Here is a 13,481-nt window from a genome sequence, read left to right on the forward strand (position 1 = left end):
AGATAGCAACAAACAAAAACAAATATCACCTTACAAAATATTGATTCATCATCAATGCATTTAATTTGTTTTATTAAAATATAGACAACATGTATTAATCAATGGGTCTCTCAGTTTTCCACTGCATAACTTTTCATGCTGTTTCACTTAAAAGTTTGTTTTTACCAAGTTAGCATGTTAGGCCAGACTGGATTTCACAATGTCATGTCAAACCTGTTTTGTCCTAGTACTAGGTCCTTTCATTTTTTGTAAGAGATTCTCTGTAAATGAGTTATTGGTTACCATGTGTCCGCCTGATCATTCCTTAGTTTTGAGTCAGACTGGCTATGAATGAATTTTGGGTATGGGAAATGACAAACTTATTATTGTGCATATAGTCCTGAAATAAGGATTAAATCACTTTTTTTCAGTCGGTATGAGTGAAACACTACCAGAATAATAAAAGATTTTGGTCTACAGCATGGTGTTTATCCCAACTAGCTTTTAGTTCAACAACCATCAACATTAGAATACCTCATCTGAGATCCTAGTTTTGCTGCAAGAGGAACCTAAGTACTTAATTGTTGGGAAATCAGTCTTAGAGATGATAACACAGTTTTTTTCACTCCCCATAGAGCTCCATCTGCTATTAACCAATATTAATACTTAATATGTGTGTACCCAAGTACTGTTTATAACACATGAAAATAACTTTAAAACAGCTCTAGGGAGAAGTCACCATTTCATCATTGTTTTGAATGGTGATGTCTTTACTTCCTTATAAAATTTATTGTCAGTCTTTTACAGAGTATCATTTTGAAATGTTACAGAGGATTTAAGGTCCCAACATTCCTGTGGTCAGAGGTTAAGCAGTGTTATAATTTCAGCTTGTCTTTGGATTCCAGTGCTTATTCTTGAGGAGCAAAGCAAACACAATATGGGTTTCTAGCATAGAATCCCTACTGTGTCAGGGTAGGCCATTCAGCCCAAAAGGCCACACCAACTCTCCAAAGGGCATCCCACCCAGACTCACACCCCCACCTCCATTTTTCCCCATGGCCAATCCACCTAACCTGCACATCCTTGGACAGTAGGAGGAGACCAGAGCACCTGGTTGAAACCCACACAGACACAGGGAGAATGTGCAAACTTCACATAGACAGTCACCCAGGCTGGAATTGAACCTGGATCCCTGGTGCTGTGAAGTAGCAGTGCTAACTACTGAGCCATTATTGGGTTTGCAGTTTTCTATTCCCCACCAGCAGTAAATAGGTTCCTAAGTGATAAACTGTGGCTAGTGTAGTATAATTTGTACATGTCCATTTTATTTTGCATTTTTTAAAGCAAGTTTTTTTTAAATAAAAATGTTAGCAAACCCCTAAATTTCTGTGCAAGAAAGGATGGGCCAGTGTAAATTGGCTGTTTGACTCCACGTAGAATAACTATCAGGAAAAATTCAGTAATTGATGAGTAGGGCAGAATCCTCTGGGAGTCTGAGTGAGGTGGATTGGGACAAAATCTGACAGAACTGGGTGAGATCAACCTCGATGTTGAGGACAGCTCGCTGCATCTTTAATACTTTTGCTGAGGGCTGCAATGAGTTTCCTAAGATAAGCTGTGAGTTGCCAACAAATAAGAGTTATCACTTGTTAAATACCTTATTGAAGACACAAGTGGTTTAATTGATGTTCAGTTTCCTATCTAAGCAAACGTGCTAAATAAGATACATGTTCAGAAATCTCACCATTGAACTCAGAGTGGGTACCTGGTAATTCCATCTCACCAGTGACTAAGACCATCCTCCACGTTGCTCAGCATCCCAGAGCATGGTCCATGGGTGCCAGCCACATGCATCCCATGTCCATGGAGATTGGCATTGAATATTCACCAACTGCTCATGACCATCGCAGCATTTGTCCGATTCACTTGAAGGCTGATTACAAAGCTCAAACTTGCACTCCACAGTGCATTAGCAACTAGCATGTGAAAGCTACAGTGAGGCCACTTTTTGTACAGGGTCAACACCCAGCTGACGGATTGGACCAAGCTGCATCTCAGGACTGCTCACTTGCTCGCCTGGTGCTCATGCATTTAATATCATCCATGCCTTGCCATGTTCTGCCAATTAGCTCAGTCACACAACCAGGCATTACTTGTCAGTAGTCTTCAGGCAGGGGGCTGGGCATTTTGCTGTACAGCAGTATGCAAAGTCGGTCTCATATCAGCAGCTTATGGTAAAGACACACTGTATGTACAGCAAATAGGCAGCCATGTCTCAGTGTCTTAGGGGAGTAGTCCTTGGCAAAGTTCATGGAGGAACCTGTCAGTCAGGTGGTCCTGACACAGCAAGAGCAGTCTCCCATACCAGTCCAGGGGGTTGTCTACACTCTGCCACCTGGTCAGGGTGATCTCAATCATGGGATCCATACTTTGGGAAATGGTGATGCTTAATCCTGTGGCTCCTTAGCAGCTAGTCCAGGCAGTTAGATAGTTGCAGAACTTGCCACAATACTGCAGTTTCTGAGCATTGGTGGTGTTGCATTTCTCATGCCTGTCTATCTGTCCTTTTCCTCCCTGTGCTCGTGGATAAAGTCCCTGTTTGTTGACATCACAGGGTCTCCTCCTGCCTGGGGCTGTGTGGGTACCTGGTCTCCATCAGTCCTGAGTGCGCCAACTCCCCAGGATGTTTGTGCATATTGTGCTCCGAAACATTCAAAGTGAGGCACTGTTACTAGGGCATCAGTATCTCAGCTGGTGGATGTGCAGATGGCAGAGTTGCCGATGTTTCATCTGACTTCAGGGGAGCCGGCTGTGTTGCTGTGAAGGTGGAGGACATACTGATGGTATTTTCCAGATAAAAAAGAGAGAACAGGCATTATGGTCAGTGGTTAGGGTTCAATAACTGAGACTGATAGAGGGTTACATTGAGAATTACAGTGGAATAAAATGTGGTGCTTATTCAGTTGGAGGGACATGGATATCTCCACATTCCTGCAACCGTTGTCCTGGTCTACTGTGAGGGCCATGGGGGATAAAAAAAACCTGATGTCAGGCACTCCCTCATCAGTATGGGCACTTGCTGTCCTATTGTGAACTGTCTTCTCCTGGAATGAGAAAAAGGGAGGAATTGAGTGAAGACACAATCAGTGGCACAGCTGAAGATGGTAAGGTGTTCAGAGGGAGTGAGAAGGAGGCACAGAGGGCATACAAAGTTAGTGAAGTGGGAGGTTGTGGGCGAAGGAAGATGTTGCAGGCAATAGTGAGAGTTGCAGAGCATGAGTCTTGTGGAAGGTGGATGCAATAGCAGAGATGGTAAGTGTGAGGTGGCGGAGACCACAAAATTCTCTGGACTACCTCTGTTGTCAGTGTGTATTTCTTTAGATAAGGAGCCAGTATTTTTCAGTTTTCCATCTGTGGTCTGATTTGTACCTTGTATATTTTTAGCAAAACCTCCCCTATTTTTATACTCCATTCCTTTTGAAATAAAGGCCAACATTCCATTTGCCTTCCCGAATACCTGCTGAACTTGTATGCTAGATTTTTGTGATTCATGCACAAGAACTCCTAATTCTTTGAGCTGCAGCTTTGTGTAATCTCTCACCATTTAAATAATACTTAGCTCCCTAGTGAATTGAATTGAATTGGCTTTATTGTCATGGACTCAAATGAGTACTGTGAAAATGTTATAAGTTGCCACTTAGAGCGCATTCAGCTTATTGTTTAGACTTTAGCAGAATCTCACAGTATATTCTATCTGCTAAGTTTTAAATCATTCACCTGACATGTTTGCAGATTGTCTGAGTCATCCTCAATATTTTCCACCTGTTTTTATGTCACTTGCAAACATTCTCCATTCACTTCCTTCACCCAAATCATTAATATATATTGTGTCCCCAACACCTAGCCCTGTGGCACTCTACTAGTTACAGGTTGCCATCATGAAAATGCCCTCCTCCTCATTATCCCACTTCTTTGCCTTGCATTAGTTAGCCAATCCTCCATCCATGCTACTATACTACCCCCAACTTCATGGGTTTTTATTAAGTAGGTTTATCTGCAGTATCTTATTGTTTGCCTTTTCTATAGGTTTCCCTTTTTTTATCCTTCTTGACATCTTCTCAAAGAATTCTCACAAATTTGTTCGGCATTATTTCGCTTTTATAAAGTTGTGCTGACTCTGCTTGATTATATTTCATATGTCTAAATGCTCTGCTGTTACATACTTTATAATAGACTCTACAAGTGATTAGGATTGACTTTACTCACACCAATCGTACATGACTATTTTACAATTACTGAACTTTGCAGGAGAAATCACCCTACTTTTATTGGAGAATTTATCTAGAGCATCTTCCAGATCAAAAGGACAGTATGGCATTTTCCACCTAGGGAGCCCTTCAGGACTCAGTATCGAGTTCAATAAGTTTAGGGCTTGAGCACATTCTTCCATGTCCTTCCCCCACCCTGACACAGCATGCCGTGTCATCACATGGGCTGCTTTTATAATGGCTAACCTATTGTCACCCCCATTAGCAGCTTTTCTATGTTCCCATTTCACATTGTCCATTCCTTTGATCCAAAAAGTTGGTTCTGCTTTCTCTCCACAGTTGCTGCTAGACCTGATGAGTTTCTCCAGCTATTTCGGTCTTAGTTTCATTCTGTCTCTGCATCACCTGACTGTAGTACTATCAGTGGCTACCTTGAACAGTGGCACTTATGGTATTGTAGTACTGCCAGACTCTGATTAGCCCACAGCTATCTAAGGCAGCACTTCCTGTCTTCCGGGGACAGAAATTCTACTTCCAGCCTGTTATCAGCCAATTGATTGTTATATGTCTGTAGGGCTGTGTGGTTTATTCTTCTTTAGTTGGATTGAGGATTTGGGGGAGTAGGGTGACGTGATGTGGAGATCATGGCACCCCATTTTAATCTGCATGCCCTCCACACTACAAACTTATCAGTAGGGACTTGTAAAATTAGCCGCACTTAATTTGTTTTGTCCCCATTCATGAAGCTTTCAGAAAAGCAAATTTAGGTACAAAATTTAGTACAAATCAGTGTATTATTTTGACTTTTGCATAATATTATAACTTCCTCTCAGAAATAAAAGAAATGAATGTTTGTGTTAATATTCTTCATTAAAGAGCATTTTAGTGTCTAATTTTAACTGATGCATGTAAAAACAAATGGAGATTACAATTTCAACATTTGAAAAAATACTCCCCTGTTAGATTTAGAGACAGGAAATTACTTTCCTTTTTTGGAGGTGGGAAGTTGGGCTGGTGGAAGGAAATATCTCAAATATGAGAATGGACAGATAATCATCATTACAGATGTAGATAAATTTAAAACTATGTTTATGAAAAAAGGGTAAGGACATCCTTGCTAACATCTCTGTGCACACGTTGCCTCCTTGCATCTTTTATTATAACCCCATCTTTTCTGGGGGCTTCCTAATACATGGAAAATAAAGCAGAACAAAATTACTAACCTCAGGACTAGTACAGATCATTATTTATCTTGGGGAAACAATATTTTATCTTTAGTAAGTGGAAAATATGGAGGAAGTTTGGCCATCTGAAACAATTATTTTCAATGTGGAATATTTCAAAACCTTTGTTTCTCTTCTTTGTTCAGCAGGATCAGTGGTGTTGGCAGGACTTTATTCTGAGCTTGTTTGCATTTCAGCTTGCCAGACCAAACAAATTGGTTTCAAAAGGGGTATTTTAAAACCAGAATTCCACAATAAGAGCAAAATAGGAGGATTATTACTTTGATTAATTTAGCAACACAAAGCAAATTAAAAGTGAAAAGTAACTTATTGAACAATGTGTAATTGCTGTATCAGTAACCACTATTGCATACTGCAATAGCTTGATGCATTTTGAATAGTACAAATTTGTCAATTTGTACTGATTGAATAGTGACAAACCTTCAATGGGTTCTGTTTTCTATCAGATAATTCTCCGCACCCAGTCTTTGGCACCTCATATTGGTTCCAAAAAAATAATCATTAGTCATGAAGAGAGATTGGATAGATTAGAGCTGTTTTCCTTGGAGCAGAAGACTCTGAGGGGTTTCATTATTGATATGTATAAATTTATGAGAGGCATTTACAGAGTAGACAAGAAAGACTCTTGCCCCTTGATGAAGAGAGCAATGACTAAGGAACACAGATTTAATGTAAGGGGCAGGAGATTTAGAGGGTGATGACAAATGCTTTCTGCCAGAATCCAGACCTTATTGCCTGTAAGTGTGGTAGAAGCAGAAACCCTATTGACATTTAACAAGAACTTAGACATTAACTTTGATCATAAGAAATAAGAACAGGAATAAGCTATTTGACCTCTTGACCCTGCTCCAATTTAATATGGTCATGGCTGATCCAACTTTCCTTAGGTCCACTTTCCTGCCCTTTCCCTGTAACCCTTGGTTCCCCGACTGATCAAGAATCTATTTATCCCAGCCTTAAATATACACCAGGACTCTGTCCCCACAACTCTCTGTGGCAAGGAGCTCCGAAGACACTCAACCCTCTGAAAGAAGAAATTCCTCTTCATCTCAGTCTTAAATTGGAGTCTTTTATTCTGAGACAATGCAGTCTAGCCCTAGAGTCTCCCATAAGGATGGACATCCTCTCAGTGTTTACCTTGTTAAACCCTTTAAAAATCCTATATGTTTCAAAGAGATCACCTCTCATTCTTCTATACTCTAGTGAATAGAGTGCCAACCTGTTTAGCCTTTGCTCATAAAATAATCCCTCCATAGCAGGGATCATCCCAGTGTACATTCTGCCTCCCATGAAATGGTAGCTTTCCTTAAATAGGGGAATAAAATTGCCCACAGATGTGGTCTTACCAGTACCTTATACTGTTGCAGTAAGACTTTCCCGCTCTTGTACTCTAACCCCCTTGAAATAAGGGCCAACATTCCATTAGCTTTAGTGTTTACCTTACTGCACCTGTGTCCAAGCTTCGGGTTTCGTTGCAGCCTTCTGCAGTTTACTTCCATTTAAATAATATACTGTGCTTTTGTTCTCCCTTCCACAATGAATAACTTCATATTTTCCCAAATTACACTACATTTGGCAACTTATTGCTCACTGACTTAACCTTTTAACCTCCCTCTGTAAGCTGTTGAGCCCTCTGTGTCCCTGTCACAACCTGCCCTTCCTTTTTTTTGCAAGTTTTTTTTTCCTTTCACTTGCAAGTTGGCTATAGTACATATACTTCCTTCCTCCAAGTCATTGATATGTATTGCAAACAGCTGCAGTCTCAGCCCTGATTGCTGTGGCACCCCACTGGTCACAGGCTGCAAACTTGAAAAAGAACCCCTTACCTCCATTCACTGTTTCTTGCCCACTAGCCAATTCCCTATCTGTGCTAATATACCAACTTACAACTCCATGGTCTTTTGTCTAATGACTCAACTTTTTGTGAGACACCTGATCAAAAGCTTTCTGGAAATCCAGATACAATACATCTACTGCTTCTTCTCTACCCAGTCTGAATGAGACTTCCTGGAAAAATTCTAATAAATTAATCAGATATAATTTCCCTTTAATGAAGCTATGCTGATTCTGCTGGATCAAATTATGATTTTCCAAAAGTTCTGTTTTTTTCCTTAATAATTGATTCCAATACTTTTGCAACAATAAGTGTCAGGCTAATTGGCTTGTGGTTATCTGCTTTTTACCTTCCTCCCTTTTTGAATATTGGTGTCACATTGACAGTTTTTGATCTCACTGGCACTTCTTCAGAGTCCAATGATTTTTTTGGAAAATTACAACCAATGCATCCACTATGTCTGTAGCTACTTCTTTCAGGATGCTAGGATGCAAACTCCTAGGACATTTGTGATGTCAAGGCGTACAAGACTATGAGACAAGTGCTGGAAATTGGGATTAGAATAGTTAGATTCTTGTTTTCATGTATCACAGACTAGAAAGGCTGAAGGGCTTCTTTTCTGCACTGTAGACCTCTGTGACTCTAGAATCATAGCACAAATCCTTCCAAATGTACTTGTCGAATCTGTATGACTGAACTTGGTGTTAGTCTGTTTTTTAATTGGATTTCAATTACTAATTTCTCTCCCATCTCTTTGTGCTTCAAAAGTCAAGGACACTTTTAAAGTTTATCAGTATTTATGCCGGAGTAAGCATGGACATTGGCAATGTCTCGAGTTTATGAAGTGACATGTACAGGTAGAAGATTACAGTTCAATGTGGGACTAGGTAGTTGGTGATGCCCAAATAAGGAGTGTACAGAAATGTAGCAATGCAGGCTGAATTCTCAAATAAGAGGCTGCAGCCTCTCCACATGTACCCTGCCTATATGATAACAAAGTGTGGGGCTGGATGAACACAGCAGGCCAAGCAGCATCTTAGGAGCACAAAAGCTGACGTTTCGGGCCTAGACCCTTCATCAGAAAGGTCTAGGCCTGAAACGTCAGCTTTTGTGCCCCTAAGATGCTGCTTGGCCTGCTGTGTTCATTCAGCTCCACACTTTGTTATCTTGGATTCTCCAGCATCTGCAATTCCCATTACCCTGCCTATATGGTTCAATCAAGTCACCTCTTAGTGTTTTAAACTCCAATAGATACAAGCCCAGCTTAAGAACCTTTCATCAAAAAACTACCACTCATCTTCAGTAGTAGTTTAGTAAACCTTCATTGAACTGCTTCCCATGCGTTTACATCCTTCCTTAAATAAGTTGAACAATACTACATACAGGCTGTGTGGAATATTGCAAAAATAACCAAATTTTATGGGAAGAACTTCAGAGACCTCATATCCATTACAGAATGAATCCTCATATTACATCCTCACACTGCAATGCACAGAGGCTGCCCAGGAAGATTATTGTCATGCTTCCCTATAAGTTCTAAGATATATGACCTAATTCAATTGCACGTTGCACAACTGAAGTTTTACATGGGAAACATAGTTCTACCAATAAGCTGCCACAAGAACATTACACAGCATCTCCACTGCCGAAAAGGTTGCTTTGGAATATGGTCGTGAAATGGAAACATTTCGTGTTACTCACGGGCTAGGTTACCTGCACATTTCAGAACCAAAAATACCTAAACATCAACAGTCTTTTGAAAGTGGACCGGAACAAACCTATAGACATGCTGAGCTTGGGCCCTTTTGAAAATGATTTTGCTCTTAGGTACTTCAGGCCCAAACTGACCTAAATGCAAAGTTTTTTTTTGCAAAGGACTCAAATGAACCCAAACAGACCTGAACAGGCATGTAACAGATCTGAATATCTACTCAAGATCCAAGATCTGGAAACTGAAAAGATCCTTTTTCTGAAAATCAGTTGATCCCAAGGTTTTTGGATAAAAGATTTCCAAGGTACATAAATGTCTTGTTGTCATTGCATTTGTTCAGCTGACATTACAAGGAGGCACTTATTGTGCACAATGTAATGCTTCTGGATTTCCTGAAGCCTTAATTTTTAATGTCCATTCTTGGATGATCAATGACTTGCCAGATGGATGACATTGAATCTACCAAGGCATGATCACAGCAATTGGCCTAGCAAAGCCTCAATTGCAAGAGTTTTACTCTTTTTTTTTTCAGAGAAGCAATCAGCAACTTCACCACTTTGCATGCTGTGCAATTTCAGCCATTTTGTGTGGACATCATGCAATTGACTTTTGTTCCAATATGGCAAGGTTCCAACTTTGTTTCTGTGAGTGAATTGAAGGCTACGCCTTTGAAAAACAAACAGAGATCCTGACCCAAAACGTCAGCTTTCCTGCTCTTCTCATGCTGCCTGGCCTGCTGTGTTATCTCAGACTCCAACATCACCAGTTCCTGCTATCTCCATGTTCCTCTCTGTGTTGCTGTCCCTATAACCACTATGACCTTTCAATCTACCCCGGTTCCAATTATTACTAATGTCCTCACTTCACCCCAGAGCCCATGACTTTGGAAATTCCCATGTTCTTGTTGGTCTTACTTCTTTCCCATGTAGCAGCCAGAATTACCTTGACCTATTTAAGCCCCACCTTCTCATGCTCCCAGCCCCCTGCTATTCACTATCACTATTCCCTCAGTGATCTAATTCAATAAAACTCATCCTCAGATTGAGTTGCTCACATTTCACAGAATTCCATGGGCTGCTCTCTGATAAATTCCCTCACCGATATTGATAAAATCCCCAAGACGAATGGTGTTGGAATTCTGGCCTGACTTGGTAGGGTAGCCTGTACTGACCACAGCCCAGTCCTCAAAGTGATATCTCCACAGCACCCCAACTGCCCTCACTGTAATCCTTGGACTTGTTGCACTTGATCTCCAGGACTGATTGTGACCCAATCTCTAACTTACAAGGACACGAATACTTAGAATCTGGAAGGACCAATTGCCTTTTTAACAGTGTCTAATTCCCTGTAGTGGAATAGAGCCAGCTCATTGACTGATGTGGTGTTTGACTGAGCATAGTCCTGTCTTCACATTGCTAAGGAATGGTCTCCTTTGACTTTGACACTGACACATGGTTGTTGGTCGTAGCATATGTATTGCATTTGTCGCATAAACTGCTGGCACATATTTCAGGTCTGATCTCGACATAGCGTGGTGCCAGTTAGTGACATGTCAACCCCTACCTGACTGAACATTCACTGATAATTTTTCTCCACCATCACAAGCTGCCAGCCTCTGCCTATACACTTAAAAACAATGCGAGCCATTCTGAGAGACTGGCAGCCTATAACTGAACCCAGAAGCCCCTATGCAATGTGAAACAGACGGAGGCTGGCAGCCTTCAAATTGAGTGAGTGAAACTAAGAAAGCAAGCTAAGAGCTGGAACATTCAAGTGTCCATGTCTGTGCAGAATTATCCTGTGTAGATGCATGAGATGTGTGGCTGTCTCAGCAGGAAAAGCAACATCATAGAATCCTGCAAGTTGTCAGTGTCCCTGAGCTCCTTAGTGAAGTATTGAAGTGCTGCCCAAATTGCTTGGAGGGCAGGCACGATGATGCGGTGAGGCTGATGACTTGCCAATACTTCCTTGCATGAATGAAGGATTGATAAGAATGTGGCCATGGATTATGCAGGGACATCAGAAGAAGCAATCAGTTAGTGGCTGGGACAAGCATTCAGCTGAAGCTACCAAATACTGACTCTGATACACCTGCCTAGCATTTGTCTCGTCTAGTTTCTCAGTGAAGGAGTAGGAAATTGAAAATTGAAGGAAAATTAGGTGAGTTGACGGTTTTAATGAATGTAAAGTAGTCAATGTTCAAAGGCAAGATTTGAAATCACCAATTAAGGCTACAGGGAAAGTTGATATTTATGTTTTTCTCAAGGCCAGCAAAATGATTTTATTTCTCCCTGTATTTTCTCTCCTTCATTGTCTTATACCATGTCAGGGAAAGGAAGATCCATCCGTACTTTGGATCAAAACATTGTTCCCTAAAATTGAAACTTTGTGTGCCCACATAACATTTACCGTCTGGTTCAATGGGGTACACTTTCAACCCCAGTTATTTACAGAAAATATATTTAAGTACCCATCAGGTGAATGAGGGCACACAAACTAACATGTAATAATCTTGTTTCGGAGATGGTAGGAACTGCAGATGCTAGAGAATCTGGGATAACAAGGTGTAGAGCTGGATGAACACAACAGGCCAAGCAGCATCAGAGGAGCAGGAAGGCTGACGTTTTGGGCCTAGACCCTTCAGAAAGGTCTAGGCCTGAAACCTCAGTCTTCCTGCTCCTCTGATGCTGCTTGACCTGCTGTGTTCATCCAGCTCTACACCTTGTTATCCCAGATTCTCCAGCATCTGCAGTTCCTCAAGAACATATAGGGGTTTTTTTGCCTTTAATCTATATTTCTAAACAACCTGTTCAGAGGTGTTCTCACCCACCTCTGGAGCAGGTGGGATTTGAACCTGGGTCACATGGTTCAGGGGCAGGGATACTACCACCGCACCAAGTGAGTGCAGATAAACCTGCTCCTTGCCACCTAGCACTGTACGTCCCCCCAATTCAGAATTAAAGATATTTAACAAATTTGTAATTGCTTAACTTCACTTTTACAGCTTTATCCACCACAAACCAACTGTGGAGGTACTTCAGAATGATGTCATAAATAACCTATGCATAGTATTGATATATCCATCAAGTTCTACTTAATACAGATATCTTTAATTAACCCCTCCAGTTGTATTATGATACATGTGAGGAGAATGTGGGATGTGAACCCAGGCCTGCTGACCCAAAGGTAGGGACATCTAGCACAGTGCCACAACACCGCCTTCATCTATTGAATGTACCCTTTGAATGTTAGCTCAACCTGAAACATTAACCCTGATTTCTCTCCACAGGTGCTGCTAGACTGGCTGAGCTTTCGCAGCCATTTCAATTATATATACAATGTATATATTCAGAATTAACGTGGTAGATGTGAGTTAACAGAAATACCCTGCAGAGCACATGAAATAGCAGATGTGGTCAACACAGATCCCATGAAATTCTCAGCAACCTACACGTAGGAGATTGGCTGGGGGTCACTTAATCTTGTTAAAACTTTGCCTCCTTCTTGAGGGATTCTAGTTTTTCACTTTTAAGGATCTTACTTGGAAAGTCCTTCAAAAGCCACTTTGGTAGCTGAGGCAAAGCATGACATTCAGGTGCTTGTGATTCAATCGCTTCCCTTCAGATTGTGTTCCACTTTATTACCAAGCATACACTCCACTTAGCTTCAGTCACTCTTTCACACAGAGCTAGATTCACGAAGCTGCCACCACTCTTCAGTTCTCTGAATGTTAAATGAAATGGGCCTAAATTTTTTGGTGTTTGGAAAAATATTGAAGGAAATCATCAAAATGCATACAATTCTTGGAAGGCTTGACAAGTAGTTAGTGAAAGACTGTTTCCCTTGCTGGAGAGCAGGATAAAAGTTCATTGCCTCATGATAAGGGGGTCACATGTTAAGACTAGGATGAAGAGAAATTTCTTACCCCAGAGTGGGTATGAATGTTTGGCACTGTCAATTTTTGGGAGTTGTGGGATACTTGCTTGGGGTTGCTTAAAACTGTGATTGATAACATTTTGGGCAATAACGGAATCAAAACAAACTGGGATAGGTTTTAAAAGTGTAGATGATGGAAAAGTTCATGATTTTATTGAAAAGCTATTCTGCAGCTCTTATTTCATACACTCATTTAAGGCTCATTAAAAAAGTTACTGATTCAGATACATTATGAAGTGTAGAGATAAACAATACGCAAGTATGTTTGAGTACAACAAGGTTAAACTCAAGGAATTTAACTTTTCAAACATACATTTAAAAATGGTAGCAGCGTGATGTTTGTCACATATCACTCATTTGCAATTTCACCTCCTAAATGGTCACAAAAATATTAACATGAAGGCTACCATTGTCATATGAAAGTTGTAAAAGAACAACTTAGGTACGTATTTCTAACACTGAAAAAGTATCAGACTGCAGTTCTCACAGTTTCGAGGGAAGGAATGATG

The 13,481-nt window shown here is 40.7% G+C and overlaps 1 protein-coding gene across 3 annotated transcripts in view; it reads left to right on the forward strand.

The window, feature by feature from the left end:
* The window catches only part of rcan2 (regulator of calcineurin 2), a 355,743-nt gene that overhangs the window by 200,314 nt on the left and 141,948 nt on the right, over positions 1–13,481 (forward strand). The window lies entirely within an intron of this gene.

Source organism: Stegostoma tigrinum, chromosome 4 (assembly GCF_030684315.1).
Source record: "Stegostoma tigrinum isolate sSteTig4 chromosome 4, sSteTig4.hap1, whole genome shotgun sequence".
Taxonomy (NCBI): Eukaryota; Metazoa; Chordata; class Chondrichthyes; order Orectolobiformes; family Stegostomatidae; genus Stegostoma; species Stegostoma tigrinum.